At 47.3% G+C, this 22,121-nt stretch overlaps 1 protein-coding gene across 4 annotated transcripts in view; it reads left to right on the top strand.

The window, feature by feature from the left end:
• The window catches only part of SYT12 (synaptotagmin 12), a 235,039-nt gene that overhangs the window by 70,330 nt on the left and 142,588 nt on the right, over positions 1-22,121 (top strand). The window contains exon 2 of one of the 4 annotated variants that reach the window (XM_073658045.1): positions 7,915-8,233. The exons of the other annotated variants lie outside the window; for them this stretch is intronic. The gene's annotated coding sequence lies outside the window, so the exon portion shown is untranslated. The remainder of the gene's footprint in view (positions 1-7,914; positions 8,234-22,121) is intronic. 4 annotated transcript variants of the gene reach the window in all.

Genomic DNA, 22,121 nt, shown 5'->3' with positions numbered 1-22,121 from the left:
TGTCAGAATTCGAAGTAATCATGACTACTGGGTTGCCACACTCTTAGATCCCCCAAACTTTTCGATCAACCTTTTCATTTTAATAAAGACCAAAAAAATGGTCATTTTTGAAATTATAAGCATTAGCAGGTTGTTAGAAACTGAAATCAAACAGTTTTCAACTCAAAACTTTATTCTAGGTGATGTTACATTTTCACATAGGACCCCTTGTTCGAAAGGAGCTTCTGAACTCTCTCGTCCATTGAATTTGTCAGGTTTTGGATGGTTTCTGCTTCAATTGTTTTGCATGAGGACAGAATACCCTCCCAGAGCTGTTGCTTAGATGTGAACTGCCTCCTGCCATCATAGACACTCCTTTTAATGATGCTCCAAAGGTTCTGAATGGGGTAGAGGTCAGGGGAGCATGGGGGTCACACCATAAGTTTGTCCCCTTTTATGCCCATATCAGCCAGAGATGCAGATGTTTTATGTGCAGCATGAGATGGTGCATTATCATGCAGAAAAATGATCTTGCTGTGAAATACACGGTTCTTCTTCTTGAACCATGGCAGGAAGTGCTGTTTGAGAAAATCCACATACATTATGGAGTTCATCTTTAGCGCCTTCAGGGATCCTAAAGGGGCCGACAATCTCTCTCCCCATGATTCCAGCCCAAAACATTACTCCACCTCCTCCTTGTTGGCGCTGTAGCCGTGTTTGCGTGGGGTGTCCATCAACCAGCCATCCTCAACTCCATCCATCTGGACCATCGAGCGCTGCACGGCACTCATCCGTGAACAAAACAGTTTTGAAATCAGTCTTCATGTAATGTTTGGCCCACTGGAGCCGTTTCTGCTTGTGTGAAGTGGATAGAGGAGGTCGACAGGATGGCGTATGCACAGCTGCAAACCTCTGAAGGACCCTGCATCTTGTTGTTCGGGGGACGTTGGAGGCACAAGCAGCTTCAAAAACTTGTCTGCTGCTATGACAAGGCTTTTTTGCCGCTGCTCTTTCAACCTGACGTAATTGCCTGTAGGAAAGAGTCCTCAATTTGCCCTTATCAGCACGCACACGTGTGTACTGTGAATCAGCTACATACTTCTTGATTGCCAAGACACTTCATCCTGATCATCGCACAATGTTGATTGTAGTCATGCCTTGACCTAAACACTCCACAATTTGTTGCTTCTCAGCAGCCGACACATCCTTTTTCTTTCCCATTTTGGCAGAAAATGTAGGCTGCTTAATAATGTGAGAGAGCCTTCTTAAGTAGTCTTGCCTTTCATTGGACACACCTGCCAAACTAATTAGCACAGGTGTCTGCAATTGCTTACAGTGATATAAAGAGCCCTGACACACATCACCATCAATGAGTTTAACTGACAAACAAACAAATTCTTCCCTTATCACTCCTAAACACTTTTTGCATAATAATTTGGAACGCGGTGTACATGTGCTTTTCCACAAAACACCAGCGGTTCACGTAGTGAATCTTACAGTTCTAACTTGCCAACCGTGGTCTGTATGGAATTGTTCAATAAAGGGCCCAAAATTAAGATAACATAGATGGGAGAGGTCTCTATGAATAGGAATTCCTAAGTATTTGATAACCTGTGAGGGCCAGGCAAAGGGAAAGTTGGACTGGATGGAATCCTATATGGATTTGGGGAGGGAGACATCGAGGGCCTCAGACTTCGCTGCATTGATTTTAAAATTTTACCATGTAACAAAGTGATCTATTTCAGCCATAACAGCATGGATGGATATATGTGATTGAGTGATATATACTAGGACATCATCAGCAAATAGAGAGCACTTGTACTCGGTGCCTCCCACCTCAATCCACCTAATATTGGGGTTATGGCGAATTGATGAGAGCAGGTGCTCCGTCACTAGGATGTATAAGAGAGGGGACAGAGGACATCCCTGCCTTGTCCCATTGGTGATTGTGAAAGGTGATGAAAATGTTCTGACGCACCCCCTGGGCCTTGGGACACCCGGAGCCGGACCTTTTTTGGTGGATGCTGGTGGTTGTAGTCTTCGTGGCGGCGACTCGGTTCCGTGGCTCAGGGCGGTCAAACCAGTGGCGGAACTATTTATGTGGTTTTGATGTTTAAATGTCCGACTACGCCACCCGTGGATTGCGGTCAGAGTGAACCGCCGCTACAGGGCAGACCGCTGAGGCTGGTGTTGTGGGTGCAGCAGAGCGTAGCATAACTCCCCACGGGAGGAGTATAGCCTCAGGGCAGTGTATGCGGAGGATGGGGGTGATGGTGCAGGGCAGCAGCAGTAACGACACGGAGTCAGTGATGCAGTCCAGGGCCTTTACTCACAGTTCTTATTATCCAGACCACGTCTGCAGGTAACGGCTGCCCACGTCGTACTGTGCTCACCAGGTGAGGGGCTCAGACAACTCCCAGATAACTTTGGAGCACTTCACAGGACCCCCTTTGTGTGTCCTTTGTCTGGCCTTTCTTACCAACACTTCTGTCCGGCTGCCTCGGGCCTCCTCTTGGTAAACTTGGCGCCAGTTTCCCTGACCCTATGTGGTGCCTTCCTAGCGGGTGTAGCGAGGGGCTGCGCCACATAAAATGTCAGAGCCTCCGGTTTCTAGCTGAGGGTCGTTTCCTGCCTCCACTAGTTCGGGGACCGGTCTCCCCCTTTGGCCTGACCCCTCCACGCAGGTGGATTCGGGCGTGCGGTGGCGACTCGCCCGTCCGCACCCCTGGGATCCCTTCATTCCTCGTTCCTGGAGCCTTCTCCGCTCCTCTTCCTTCCTTCTCCCTCTTCCAGGCCTGGGCCTCTGTTACTAGGCCCGCCTCCGGAGCAGAGCTCATGCAGAGCCCCTGCTCCCTGCCACTTCTGCTCAGACTTCTCTGCACTGAACTAAGATGGTGCCCACCTTTTATACTCCCTTCTCAATGCACCCAGGAACTGGTTCCTCCCTGCTCCTGCACTACAGGGTTCCCCTTCCTCAGTGTTCCCTCCCCCCACTCCAGCCAGGGACAGGGACTGTCGTGCCCATCTCAGGGGCATATTGGTCGCCCTGCCCCACGGCAATGTGGTGTAATGCATGCAGGTGTCGGGTCCTGATCCACACTCCATCCTTACCTGAGAGTGAGATATCACACCTCTGGGTGAGGTGCAATACGTCTGTAGCAACCGAGCCCTCAGGGTGCTACAGTTCCATTTATCTTCAGCCTAGGTGACGTATTGCGATACAGGGCCGTGATTTTGGCTATAAAAGGGTCCCCTAGACCCCTACCCCAAGCTTTTTAAGAGAATCATATATGGCGTGCCAGGAGACTCTATGGAATGCTTTCTCAGCATCCAACGAGAGTATCTAATTACAAATTTTTAACTGCATCTAGCCCAGGAAATACTTTGTGCCTAGTAGCAGTGTCTGCTAGTCAGCGGATTATCCCGGCTGTTAAGCAAGCTACACCACCTGTAGTTTAGACACTTAATTTTTTCAAAGGAAATGCTTCGGGACCATGGGATACTCAGTGAAGAGCATCAGGAGGCACCCCAAGGCATAGGGGCTGGGACTGGCAGTAGAATGCCTTGCGGTGGACAGCCGAGCTCGATCCTTATAAAAGCTTTTTAACTGCAGCAGCTTTAGTGGACGCTACTGGAGCTGGAATTACGCGGCTGCTGGCATGAGACTTGCCCTCCAATAGATCCTTGTAAATGGATTTAAAGTGTATTCATTCAAATTAGAGAGACAATTTAAATTAAAAAGCTTAGAGCTGCCTCCACCACAGGGGGGCTCGCTCGACCCACCAGCGGACAGGCACCAGTATTGGGAGAGGGGGGCTGGCCATCAGGGTTCACCGCGGCTCTGGCACAAACCCGGCGACACGGAGGTGGCACGGGCAGGAGCGGACTGGCCGTGTCGGCTTCTCACTTTTTGGATTTTAGAAGGGCATGACATGCCTATATCTGTGTCTCCCCCTCCTTTTACTCCTCCACCTCTTTTATTTTCGCATGACTATATGTACTTGTCACTTTTCCATGTGTTAGTTGTGTCTTCTGAGCAGTTTGTCAGCTTTTGGACACCTTTGAAGGTGTTTTCTATGTGTTTCTATGTGTTTTTGTTTGCCTGCCATTGGTTTTAACGGTGTTCGAAGGTGTTCGACGAACAGTTCGACGAACAGTTCGGCGAACACACGGGTGTTCGACGAACCGAACCGAACTCGAACACTACGGGGGTGGCTCAACACTACCTGTAATGCAGAATTCTCCCTATTGCATCATCAGAGCTTGTGGCTCAGTAGGTTAAGCGCCTGTCTGTAATGGTAAGGTTTTGTGTTTGAGATCTGGGGATACTCACAGAAAAAAAAGTTACATTTTTGTAATTGCTTATTATTTTTACTATTTTTATAGGAACAAAAAAATATTTTTCTTCACTTCAGTATACACAGACCATAAAAATACATTGTTATACACAATGTATCTCTATGGACATGTATAACCTGCTTCTGGGTTCATTGCCTGCAATAGAGGTCAAGCTTACCAAACTCTCCTATTTACATCAATGTGGCTTCTGGATAGAGCAGCATCCTGCGAACATGGAGATGCGAGTTCAAGTCCTGGGAAGACCCAATCACATGAGGGAGATGAAGTGAATAATATAATTTAATTTATGCACTGAGCAGAGAGCAGCCCCACCCCAGGAGGAGTAGCTGTGGAGCGATGAAGACTTCAAAGAGAGGTGAGTATAGAAGAGGGACAAAAGCGTTGACGTGACGGGACAGTCTTGCTAAATACGGGACAGTCCCGCTGAATCCGGGACGGTTGGGAGCTATGCAATATCCCTGCTATCTGTCTGTGATTTCCAGGACTTTATTAAACTTCTAGTGTGCATTCCAGGTGTCCATGTTCCACGTGCTCCATCAGGCTGCTGCAGCGACTCCCATGGTCCGTGTGTCCACCTGGACCTTGGGCTTAGAGGATCCGCCTCACCTTGTGAGCCTGCTGTATGTAACAGTTTCTAAAACATTACAGCTGACCTGATGACAAAAAATTATAAAGGATAATTAATGTGGTGCACGCTCCTTACAATATGCTCTAGATTGTGACAATGTGTTTAGTCATGTATTCATCAGTAGGATTTGGCTAAGCTGGAAAACTTGTATATGCTGCGCCTTTTATAGGCAAGCAAGGGGCAATCTGTCATGTCAATATTTTATCTGTTTTAATGTGATGGAGCGTCTGTTAATGTCAAAACAAATCGTTTTACTGACTGTGAAGGGGAAGTTGAGGTTTGCCTGGATAACGTGCACAATGAAAGATTGAATTCCTAGATCTTTTACCATACAGTGCTTCGTTACATTGAAGGCAGTAAGGACAAGAATGGAAGCGAGAACATAATCATGTCCATAATTCCAAACATGCGACCTTCCCCTCTCCTACACTACTTTATGAAGTAAAGGTTTGCACAACTTGTTACATGTCATCTTTGGCTTCTTTTTGTGACGTTTTTTGTGCCATTAATGCCACCAACTGGAGTAAGTTACTACATAAATGTGGGCGAATGTAGCCGTAGAGTATGTGATGCCATTCTCTGTTCTTGACTGTCATGGCTGTGTGGCGCCCCTGAGGGTTCGGTCGCTACAGAGGTACTGCATCTCAACCAGAGGTGTGGAATCTCACTCTCAGGTAAGGAAGGAGTACAGATCGGGACCCTAACACCTGCATCCAACACATACCCGCAGTGGGGGTAAGGCGAGATTGCTCCTAAGGGAGAGCACAGTCCCGGGTCCCTAGCTGTTGGGAGGAGCTATGTAGTGGGTGTGGGTGGAGGAAGTAGCTTAGGGGAGCACATGAGAGGAAGGTATAAATAGAGAAGCCATCTTGTTTAGCCAGTCCAGTCAGAACAGTGAGCAGTAAGTGAGAGCAGTCTACAGAGAGAGGAGTGGAGCAGGGCTCTGCAGGAGCTCTGCTCAGGCAGAGGGCCTGAGGAGAGGCCCAGGACTGAAGGAGAAGGGACCCCAGGGGTACGGGCAGTGCTGGAGGCCACCCGTACACCCGAATCTACCAGGAGGTGGAGGGGTCAGGCCACACAAAGGGGACCGGTCCCTCAACTAGCAGAGTACTCTATGTCTCAACTAGAAACTGGAGGCTGCATTATTTCAAGTCCTGCAGCCAACAGTCCATATCAGTCTCACCAAGAAGGTAGCTATAGAGGACCCAGGGGACGGAACAGACGTCGCCCGACAAGGCCCGCAGGTACCGGATTGGGACACTTGGTATGAGGTGCAGGGAGACGGCCAGGGAAAGGACACAGAAGGGGGTCCCGTTAAGTACTCCGGAGATACCTGAGGGTGGACCGAACCCCTCCCTGAGTAAGCGCAGCACGATGAGGGAAGTTACCTTGGTACCTGTAACTTGGACTGCAACAACCGTGAGTAAAGACCCTGAGGACTGCACTTCATTGTCTCTGTGATCATTGCTGCGCCATCAACCCCTGCACTACAACGCCCAGCACAACCTATAACATCTACACTGCCCTGGAGCTAGCTCTACCTGTGGAGAGCCACACCATCCCTGCTGCAGTAATATCAGCTCCAGAGGACCTGCTCCGCAGCGGCGGCTCCCCTAGCCGCATACCACAGGTGGCGTCACAAACTTTATACAATCATTATAAATCCCCTATCAATAACCCCTTTTTATTGACCGCCCTGGGTCATGGACCAGGTCACCGCCACTGTGACATCCCCCCCAGCATCTATCGGCCCGACACCAGGGACAAAATTGTAGACCTGCGCAAGGTTGGGATGGGCTACAGGACAATAGGCAAGCAGCTTGGTGAGAAGGCAACAACTGTTGACAGAATTATTAGAAAATGAAAGAAACACAAGATAACTCTCAATCTTCCTTAGTTTGGGGCTCCATGCAAGTTCTCGCCTCGTGTGGTAAGGATGATTCTGAGAAAGATCAGGAATCAGCCCAGAAGTATATGCGAGGACCTGGTCAATGACCTGAAGAGAGCTGGGACCACAGGATCAAACATTACTGTTAGTAACACACTACGCCGTCATGGATTGAAATCCTGCTGGGCACGCAAGGTCTCCCTGCTCACACCAGTACATGTCCAGGCCCATTTGATGTCCACCAATGACCATCTGGATGATCCAGAGAAGGCATAGGACAAGGTCATGTGGTCAGATGAGACCAAAATAGAACGTTTTGGTATCAAATCCACTTGCCGTGTTTGGATGAAGAAGGATGAGTACAACCCCAAGAACACCGTCCCAATCGTGAAGCATTGTGGGGGAAACATCATACTTTGCAGATGCTTTTCTGAAAAGCGCATCGGACAACTGCACCATATTAAAGGGAGGATGGATGGGGTCATGTATCATGAGATTTTGGCCAACAACCTCCTTTCGTCAGTAAGAGCATTGAAGATGGGTCGTGGCTGGGTCTTCCAGCATGACAATAACCTGAAACACACAGCCAGGGTAACTAAGGAGTGGTTCCGTAAGAACCATTTCAACGGACTGGAGTGGCCTAGCCAGTCTCCAGACCTGAACCCAATATAAAATCTTTGGAGGGAGCAGAATCTCAGTGTTTCCCAGTGACAGCCCTGATCGTGAAAGATCTGGAGAAGATCTGGATGGAGGAGTAGGCCAAAATCCTTGCTGCAGTGTGTGCAAACTTGGTCAAAAACTACATGAAACGTCTGACCACTGTAACTGCAAACAAAGGTTTCTGTACCAAATATTAAGTTTTGTTTTTCTATTGTATCAAATATTTATTTCATGCAATAAAATGCAAATTGATACTGTAAAAATCATACAATGTGATTTTCTGTTTGTTTTTTTACAATCATACAATGTGATTTTCTGTTTGTTTTTTTACTTTAGATTCTGTCTCTCACTTTTGAGGTGTACCTACGATAAAAATTACAAACCCCTCTATTCTTTGTAGGTGAGAAAATCACCAGTGTATCAAATACTTATTTTCCTCTCTGAATATCTGGACAAGAAAAATGAAAATTACATCTACAGAGTGGGAGGAATACAACAAGGCAACAGCACATGTGAAAAAGACTTGGGTATACTTATAGATCACAGACTGCACATGAGTCAACAGTGTGATGCAGCAGCAAAAAAGGCAAAGACAGTTCTGGGATGTATTAAGAGAAGCAGAGTCTCTACTCCTCCTTGGTCAGATCTCAGTTCCGGGCACCACATTTTAAAAAGACATTAAAAAACTGGAGCAGGTTCAGAGAAGAGCTACCAGGATGGTGAGCGGACTGCAAACTATGTCCTACAAGGAATGGTTAAAGGATTAGGGAATGTTTAGCTTGCAGAAAAGAAGGCCAAGAGGAGATTTAATAGCTGTCTACAAATATCTGAAGGGCTGTCACACTGTATCATCCTTATTCTCATTTGCACATTGAAACACGAGAAGCAATGGGATGACACTGAAAGGGAGAAGATTCAGATTAGATATTAGAAAAAACTTTTTGACAGTGGGGGTGATCAATGAGTGGAACAGGCGGCCACGAGAGGTGGTGAGTTCTCCTTCAATGGAAGTCTTCAAACAGAGGCTGGACAGACATCTGTCTGAGATGGTTTAGTGAATCCTGTATTGAGCAGGGGGATGGACACGATGGAGGTCTCTTCCAACTCTAACATTCTATGATTCTATGACATATCCACATGGAAGTGTGGCTCTTCTTTATTCAATTCTGAGTGGACAATGATGGATGGGATTCAGCAAACAGAAGTTATAAAACCCAATTGGTGAGAGTTCCAGAGTTGGGAAAGTCTCATTAAAATAAATTAAAGAAGCCCTCCCATGAATATTTGTTTTCATTAAATGTGTGTATATGTGAATTTAATGTCGTGTGAATGTATTAATACACTCACCTACCACCATCTTCTTTGGGATTTAGCGCTGTTCTGCTCCTCTTCTCTGTGACATCACTGCACTTCAGACTGTCCGGATGACTCTATGCTGTTTGCCTGAGCCAGGAGTCTCTTTTACAATGTATGTCTTCATTCTGGGACTTTATTCTGACACTCCATAGGCTTACATTGTAAAAGCCACTTCCGTATCACACAGACCACAGTGTGACGCGGAGAGTCTGCAGACCAGTGACGTCACTAAGAAGAGAAGCAGAACAGCGCTGGATCCCGGAGAGAGGGGGTAGGTGAGTGTATTACTTCACTTACATTACCCTCACGCTACACATAAACACATTTAATGAAAATATATTCATGGAAGGGCTTCCTTAAATACAAGTATATTCTTATTCTCATATGGAAAATAGCAGATATACAATTGCCTCCATGTTTCCTATGCAGATGTAGATAACATACGTGTATAAGGCAGATACAGAAGAGACATAAATGAGACTTATCCGGTAATGTCCCTTCTTTTACCTCAGGCTATAAGTCAAAAATATTTTTAATGAGAGCAAATAAAAAAAAAACGTATTAGATTTTTTTCTGTGTGGCAAATATAACTGCTGGACGCTGCAGGGAATTGGAAAGTGGTTGCTGTAGGACTCTTTTAGCTTTGGCGGATATAAAAATCCTGGGCACAAGAGAATGTAAAAATGAAACAACCCATCTTGTCATATTGCATGTTAGGGAATGTACTCGAATAATTAAGGTTGTCGATTAAATCACACAGTGAACATAAAAAGTGAAATGGATGGTAGTAATTTGCAAACTGTATCAAAGTTCAGATTCTAAAGATGACTTTTTAATTACTGAGTTATATTGGTAACTGATTTTATTAGCAATTCATTTTACTGCTTTGAATTTAAAGGAGCAACAGACGTGTAATTGTAGGTTCTCTGTAGAAGGTTGTAACAAAAACATTCAAAAGAATATAAGAATGTGACATGGACACACACATGGGCACACACATGGACACAGAGTTGGAAATACACATGGGCACACACATGGGCACATACATGGACACACACATGGTTACACACACGGATACACACATGGACACACACATGGACACACGGTTGGACACACACATGGGCACACAGTTGGACATACACATGGACACACACATGGACACACACATGGGCACACACATGGACACACACATGGGCACATACATGGACACCCACACGGACACACACACGGACACACACACGGACACACACGTGGACATACACATGGATACACACATGGACACACACATGGACACACTCATGGACATACACATATAGACACACACATGGACATACACATGGGCACATACATGGACACACACATGGACACACACATGGGCACACATGGACACACCCATATGGTATACACATGGACACACTTACATGGACACCCACACGGACACACATGGACACACACATGGACACACCCACATGGACACACATGGACACACACATGGACACGCACATGGGCACACATATGGGCACATACATGGACACACATGGACACACACATGAGCACACACATGGACATACACGGGCACACGCATGGACACACCTACACGGACACACATGGACACACCCATATGGACATACACATGGACACACACATGGACACACCTACATGGACACCCACACGGACACACAGGGACGCACACATGGACACACCTATATGGACACACATGGACACATACATGGACACACCCACATGGACATACACATGGACACACATGGACATACACATGGACACACACATGGGCACACACATGGACACACACTTGGACACACACATGGGCACACATATGGGCACATACATGGACACACACATGGACACACACATGGACACACACATGGACACACACATGGACACACAGTTGGACATACACATGGACACACACATGGGCACACACATGGACACACACATGGACACACACATGGACACACATATGGACAGAAACATATACACAGTACACACACATGGACATAAACATGGACACACACATGGGCTCACACATGGGCACATACATGGACACACACATGGACAGAAACATACACAGTACACACACATGGACACACACATGGACAGAAACATGGACACACAGTTGGACATACACATGGACACACACATGGACAAACACATGGACACACACATATGGACACACACATGGACATACACATGGACACACACATATGGACACACACATGGACATACACATGGGCATACATATGGGCACACACATGGAAACACACATGGACACACACATGGACATACACATGGACACACATATGGACACACACATGGACATACACATGGACACACACATATGGACACACACATGGACATACACATGGGCACACATATGGGCACATACATGGACACACATGGACACACACATGGATACACACATGGGCACACACATGGACACACACATGGACATACACAGGGACACACACCTGGACACACACGGGCACACACATGGACACACACATGGACATACACATGTACACACACATATGGACACACACATGGACATACCCATGGACATACCCATGGACATACACATGGACATACACATGGACACACACATATGGACACACACATGGACATACACATGGGCACATAAATGAACACACACATGGACACACACATGGGCACACACATGGACACACATGGGCACACACATGGGCACACACATGGACACACACATGGACACACACATGGACACACACATGGGCACACACATGGACACACACATGGACACAAACATGGACACACCCACACGGACACACATGGACATACACATGGACACACACATGGACACACCTACACGGAAACACATAGACACACCCACATGGACACACATGGACATACACATGGACACACACATGGACACACACATGGAAACACACATGGACATACACATGGACATACATATGGACACACAGATGGACACACACATGGACACACACATGGACACACACATGGGCACACACATGGACACACACATGGACACACACATGGGCACACACATGGACACATACATGGACACACACATGGAAACACACATGGACATACACATGGACACACATATGGGCACACACGTGGAAACACACATGGACAGACACATGGACATACACATGGACACACATATGGACACACACATGGACATACACATGGACACACACATATGGACACACACATGGACATACACATGGGCACACATATGGGCACATACATGGACACACATGGACACACACATGGATACACACATGGGCACACACATGGACACACACATGGACACACACATGGACATACACAGGGACACACACCTGGACACACACGGGCACACACATGGACACACACATGGACATACACATGTACACACACATATGGACACACACATGGACATACCCATGGACATACCCATGGACATACACATGGACATACACATGGACACACACATATGGACACACACATGGACATACACATGGGCACATACATGAACACACACATGGACACACACATGGGCACACACATGGACACACATGGGCACACACATGGGCACACACATGGATACACACATGGACACACACATGGACACACACATGGGCACACACATGGACACACACATGGACACAAACATGGACACACCCACACAGACACACATGGACATACACATGGACACACACATGGACACACCTACACGGAAACACATAGACACACCCACATGGACACACATGGACATACACATGGACACACACATGAACACACACATGGAAACACACATGGACATACACATGGACATACACATGGACACACAGATGGACACACACATGGACACACACATGGACACACACATGGGCACACACATGGACACACACATGGACACACACATGGGCACACACATGGACACACATATGGGCACATACATGGACACATACATGGACACACACATGGAAACACACATGGACACACAGATGGACACACACATGGACATATACATGGACACACACATGGACACACACATGGGCACACACATGGGCACACACATGGGTACACACATGGACACACACATGGACACACACATGGACATACACATGGACACACAGTTGGACATACACATGGACATACACATGGACACAAACATGGACACACACATGGACATACACATGGACACACACATGGACATACCCATGGACACACACATGGACATACCCATGGACACACACATGGACATACACATGGACACACACATAGTGACACACACATGGACATACACATGGGCACACATATGTGCACATACATGGACACACACATGGACACACGCATGGGCACACACATGGACACACACAGACACACACACATGGGCACACACATGGACACACACATGGGCACACACATGGGCACACATTTGGACATACACATGGACACACATGGACACACCCATATGGACATACACATGGACACACACATGGACACAAACATGGACACACCCACACAGACACACCTACACGGACACACATGGACATACACATGGACACACATATGGACACACCTACATGGAAACACATAGACACACCCACATGGACACACATGGACACACACATGGACATATACATGGACACACACATGGGCACACACATGGGTACACACATGGACACACACATGGACACACAGTTGGACATACACATGGACACACACATGGGCACACACATGGACACACATATGGGCACATACATGAACACACACATGGACACACACACGGACACACACATGGAAACACAGTTGGACATACACATGGACATACACATGGACACAAACATGGACACACACATGGACATACACATGGACACACACATGGACATACCCATGGACATACACATGGACACACACATAATGACACACCCATGGACATACACATGGACACACATATGGGCACATACATGGGCACACACATGGGCACACACATGGACACACACCTGGACACACACAGACACACACATGGGCACACACATGGACACACCTACACGGACACACATGGACACACTCATATGGACATACACATGGACACACACATAGACACACCTACATGGACACACACATGGACACACCCACACGGACACACATGGACATACACATGGACACACACATGGACATACCTACACGGAAACACTTGGACACACACATGGACACACCCACATGGACATACACATGGATACGCACATGGACACACCCACATGGACATACACATGGACACACACATGGACACACACATGGGCACACACATGGACACACACATGGGCACACACATGGACACACCTACACGGACTCACATGGACACACCCATATGGACAAACACATGGACACATATGGACACACACATGGACACACACATGGACATACACATGGACACACCCACATAGACATACACATGGACACACCCACACGGACACACATGGACATGCACATGGACACACACATGGACATACACATGGACACAGTTCGAGATACACACATGGACATACACATGGATACACACGTGGACATATATATGGACACACACATGGATACATGGACATATACATGGAAACACACATGGAGACACACATGGACACACCCACACGGACACACACATGGACACACACATGGACACACACATGGACACAGTGCGACTCACAGTTGGATACACACATAGACAAACACACATGGACACACAGATGGACACACATGGACATACACATGGACACACAGATGGGCACGCACATGGACATACACATGGACACACATGGACACAAACATGGACACACCCACATGGACACACACATGGACACACACATGGACATACACATGTACACACACATAAACATACGCGTGGACACACACATATGGACACACACATGGACATACACATGGGCACACATATGGGCACATACAGTACAGACCAAAATTTTGGACACACCTTCTCATTTATAGATTTTTCTGTATTTTCATGACTATGAAAATTGTACATTCACACTGAAGGCATCAAAACTATGAATTAACACATGTGGAATTATATACTTAACAAAAAAGTGTGAAACAACTGAAAATATGTCTTATATTCTAGGTTCTTCAAAGTAGCCACCTTTTGCTTTGATGACTGCTTTGCACACTCTTGGCATTCTCTTGATGAGCTTCAAGAGGTAGTCACCGGAAATGGTCTTCCAACAATCTCGAAGGAGTTCCCAGAGATGCTTAGCACTTGTTGGCCCTTTTGCCTTCACTCTGCGGTCCAGCTCACCCGAAACCATCTCGATTGGGTTCAGGTCTGGTGACTGTGGAGGCCAGGTCATCTGGCGTAGCACCCCATCACTCACCTTTTTGGTCAAATAGCCCTTACACAGCCTGGAGTTGTGTTTGGGGTCATTGTCCTTTTGAAAAATAAATGATGGTCCAACTAAACGCAAACCGAATGGAATAGCATGCCGCTGCAAGATCCTGTGGTAGCCATGCTGGTTCAATATGCCTTCAATTTTGAATAAATCTCCAACAGTGTCACCAGCAAAGCACCCCCACACCATCACACCTCCTCCTCCATGCTTCACGGTGGGAACCAGGAATGTAGAGTCCATCCGTTCACCTTTTCTGCGTTGCACAAAGACACGGTGGTTGGAACCAAAGATCTCAAATTTGGACTCATCAGACCAAAGCACAGACTTCCACTGGTCTAATGTCCATTCCTTGTGTTCCTTAGCCCAAACAAGTCTCTTCTGCTTGTTGCCTGTCCTTAGCAGTGGTTTCCTAGCAGCTATTTTACCATGAAGGCCTGCTGCACAAAGTCTCCTCTTAACAGTTGTTGTAGAGATGTGTCTGCTGCTAGAACTCTGTGTGGCATTGACCTGGTCTCTAATCTGAGCTGCTGTTAACCTGCGATTTCTGAGGCTGGTGACTCAGATAAACTTATCCTCAGAATCAGAGGTTACTCTTGGTCTTCCTTTCTTGGGGTGGTCCTCATGTGAGCCAGTTTCTTTGTAGCGATTGATGGTTTTTGCAACTGCACTTGGGGACACATTCAAAGTTTGCCCAATTTTTCAGACTGACTGACCTTCATTTCTTAAAGTAATGATGGCCACTCGTTTTTTTTTACTTAGCTGCTTTTTTCTTGCCATAATACAAATTCTAACAGTCTATTCAGTACGACTATCAGCTGTGTATCCACCTGACTTCTGCACAACACAACTGATGGTCCCAACCCCATTTATAAGGCAAGATATCCCACTTATTAAACCTGACAGGGCACACCTGTGAAGTGAAAACCATTTCCAGTGACTACCTCTTGAAGCTCATCAAGAGAATGCCAAGAGTGTGCAAAGCAGTCATCAAAGCAAAAGGTGGTTGCTTTGAAGAACCTAGAATATAAGACATATTTTCAGTTGTTTCACACTTTTTTGTTAAGTATATAATTCCACATGTGTTAATTCATAGTTTTGATGCCTTCAGTGTGAATGCACAATTTTCATAGTCATGAAAATACAGAAAAATCTATAAATGAGAAGGTGTGTCCAAACTTTTGGTCTGTACTGTACATGAACACACACATGGGCACACACATGGGCACACACATGGGCACACACATGGACACACACATGGACACACACCTGGACTCACACGGACACACACATGGACACATACATTGACACACCCATATGGACACACCTACATGGACACATACATGGACACACCCACACAGACACACCTAAACGGACACACATGGACACACACATGGACACACCTACACGGAAACACATGGACACACCCACCTGGACACACACATGGACACACACATGGACATATACATGGACACACACATGGGCACACACATGGGTACACACATGGACACACACATGAACACACAGTTGGACATACACATGGACACACACATGGGCACACACATGAACACACACATGGACACACACACGGACACACACATGGACATACACATGGACACACATATGGGCACATACATGGACACACACATGGGCACACACATGGACACACACCTGGACACACACGGACACACACATGGGCACACACATGGACACACACATGGGCACACACATGGGCACACACATGGACACATACATGGACACACCTACACGGATACACATGGACACACTCATATGGACATACACATGGACACACACATGGACACACCTACATGGACACACACATGGACACACCCACATGGACACACATGGACACACACATGGACACACCTACACGGACACACATGGGCATACACATGGACACACACATGGCCATACCTACACGGAAACACTTGGACACACACATGGACACACCCACATGGACATACACATGGATACGCACATGGACACACCCACATGGACATACACATGGACACACACATGGACACACACATGGACACACACATGGGCACACACATAGACACACACATGGACACACCTACACGGACGCACATGGACACACCCATATGGACATACACATGGACACACACATGGACATACACATGGACACACCCACATAGACATACACATGGACACACCCACACGGATACACATGGACATGCACATGAACACACACATGGACACATGGGCATACACATGGACACACAGTTCGAGATACACACATGGATGTACACATGGATACACACATGGACACACACATGGACATATATATGGACACACACATGGACATACACATGGACACACATATGGAGACACACATGGACACACTCACACGGACACACACATGGACACAGTGGGACACAGTTGGATACACACATAGACAAACACACATGAACACACAGATGGACACACACATGGACACAGTGGGACACACAGTTGGATACACACATAGACAAACACACATGGACACACAGATGGACACACACATGGACATACACATAGACACACAGATGGACACGCACATGGACATACACATGGACACACACATGGACACACCCACATGGACATACACGTGGACACACACATTGACACACCCACACGGACACACACACATGGACATACACATGGACACAGTTGGACACACAGACGGACACACACATGGACATACACATGGACATACAAATGGACACATGGACACACCCACATGGACACACACATGGACACACACATGGGCACAGACATGCGCACACACCTGGACACACACGGACACACATATGGGCACACACATGGATACACACATGGGCTCACACATGGGCACACACCTGGACACACACGGACACACACATGGGCACACACATGGACACACACATGGGCACACACATAGACACACACATGGACACACCTACACGGACACACATGGACACACCCATATGGACATACACATGGACACATATGGACACACACATGGACATACACATGGACACACCCACATAGACATACACATGGACACACCCACACGGATACACATGGACATGCACATGAACACACACATGGACACATGGGCATACACATGGACACACAGTTCGAGATACACACATGGATGTACACATGGATACACACATGGACACACACATGGACATATATATGGACACACACATGGACATACACATGGACACACACATGGACACACACATGGGCACACACATGGACACACACCTGGACACACATGGGCACACACATGGGCACACACATGGGCACACACATGGACACACCTACACGGACACACATGGACACACTCATATGGACATACACATGGACACACACATGGACACACCTACATGGACACACACATGGACACACCCACACGGACACACATGGACACACCTACATGGACACACAGTTCGAGATACACACATGGACATAGACATGGATACACACATGGACATACACATGGACACACACATGGACACACCCACACGGACACACATGGACACACACATGGACACAGTGGGACACAGTTGGATACACATATAGACAAACACACAGATGGACACACACATGGACATACACATGGACACACAGATGGACATACACATGTACACACACATGGACACACACATGGACATACCCATGGACACACACATGGACATACACATGGACACACACATATGGACACACACATGGACATACCCATGGGCACACATATGGGCACATACATGGACACACATATGGGCACATACATGGACACACACATGGGCACACACATGGACACACACATGGACACACACCTGGACACACACGGACACACACATGGACATACACATGGACACACACATATGGACACACACATGGACACACACATGGGCACACATATGTGCACATACATGGACACACACATGGACACACACATGGGCACACACATGGACACACACCTGGACACACACAGACACACACATGGGCACACACATGGACACACACATGGACACACCTACACGGACATACATGGACACACTCATATGGACATACACATGGACACACCTACATGGACACACCCACACGGACACACATGGACACACACATGGACACACCTACACGGACACACATGGGCATACACATGGACACACACATGGACATACCTACACGGAAACACTTGGACACACACATGGACACACCCAAATGGACATACACATGGATGCGCACATGGACACACCCACATGGACATACACATGGACACACACATGGACACACACATGGGCACACACATGGACACAAACATGGGCACACACATGGACACACACATGGACACACACATGGACATACCCATATGGACATACACATGGACACATATGGACACACACATGGACACACACATGGACATACACATGGACACGCACATGGACACACCCACATAGACATGCACATGGTCACACCCACACGGACACACATGGACATGCACATGAACACACACATGGACACACATGGGCATACACATGGATACACACATGGACACACACATGGACATATATATGGACACACACATGGACAGACACATGGACATACACATGGACACACACATGGAGACACACATGGACACACTCACACGGACACACACATGGACACAGTGGGACACACAGTTGGATACACACATAGACAAACACACATGGACACACAGATGGACACACACATGGACACAGTGGGACACACAGTTGGATACACACATAGACAAACACACATGGACACACAGATGGACACACACATGGACATACACATGGACACACAGATGGACACACACATGGACACACCCACATGGACATACACGTGGACACACACATGGACACACACACATGGACACACACATGGACATACACATGGACACAGTTGGACACACAGACGGACACACACATGGACACACACATGGACACACAAATGGACACACAAATGGACACACACATGGACACACACATGGACACACCCACACAGACACACCTACACGGACACACATGGACATACACATGGACACCCACATGGACACACCTACACGGAAACACATGGACACACCCACATGGACACACACATATGGACACACACATGGACACACACATGGGCACACACATGGACACACACATGGACATACACATGGACACACACATGGACACACCCACACGGACACACATGGACACACACATGGACACACACATGGACACACATGGGCACACACATGGACACACACATGGACATATACATGGACACACACATGGGCACACACATGGGTACACACATTGACACTCACATGGACACACAGTTGGACATACACATGGACACACACGTGGGCACACACATGGACACACATATGGGCACATACACGGACACACACATGGACACACAGTTGGACATACACATGGACATACACATGGACTCAAACATGGACACACACATGGACATACACATGTACACACACATGGACACACACATGGACATACCCATGGACACAAACATGGACATACACATGGACACACACATGGACATACACATGGGCACACATATGGGCACATACATTGACACACACATGGGCACACACATGGACACACACCTGGACACACACGGACACACACATGGACATACACATGGACACACACATATGGACACACACATGGACATACACATGGGCACACACATGGACACACACATGGGCACACACATGGGCACACACATGGACACACACATGGACAGACCTACACGGACACACATGGACACACTCATATAGACATACACATGGACACACACATGGACACACCTACATGGACACACACATGGACCCACCCACACGGACACACATGGACACACACATGGACACACCTACACGGACACACATGGGCATACATATGGACACACACATGGACATACCTACACGGAAACCCTTGGACACACACATGGACACACCCAAATGAACATACACATGGATACGCACATGGACACACCCACATGGACAAACACATGGACACACACATGGGCACACACATAGGCACACACCTGGACACACACGGACACACACATGGGTACACACATGGACACACACATGGGCACACACATATGGACATACACATGGACACATATGGACACACACATGGACATACACATGGACACACACATGGACACACCCACATAGACATACACATGGACACACCCACACGGACACACATGGACATGCACATGAACACACACATGGAGACACCTACACAGACACACATGGACACACTCATATGGACATACACATGGACACACACATGGACACACCCACACAGACACACATGGACACACCTACATGGACACACAGTTCGAGATACACACATGGACATACACATGGATACACACATGGACATACACATGGACACACACATGGACACACCCACACGGACACACATGGACACACACATGGACACAGTGGGACACACAGTTGGATACACACATAGACTAACACACATGGACACACAGATGGACACACACATGGACATACACATGGACACACAGATGGACATGCACATGGATATACACATGGACACACACATGGACACACCCACATGGACATACACGTGGACACACACATCGACACACCCACACGGACACACACATGGACACACACATGGACATACACATGGACACAGTTGGACACACAGACGGACACACACATGGACATACACATGGACACACAAATGGACACACACATGGACACACACATGGGCACACACATGGACATACACATGGTCACACCCACACAGACACACACACATGG

The sequence above is a fragment of the Phyllobates terribilis genome, unplaced genomic scaffold (genome assembly GCF_046119375.1).
Source record: "Phyllobates terribilis strain yellow unplaced genomic scaffold, ASM4611937v1 Scaffold_13__5_contigs__length_258822181, whole genome shotgun sequence".
Taxonomy (NCBI): Eukaryota; Metazoa; Chordata; class Amphibia; order Anura; family Dendrobatidae; genus Phyllobates; species Phyllobates terribilis.
Note: the sequence above shows the minus strand (reverse complement) of the source record. Positions and strands in the feature narration are given on the sequence as shown.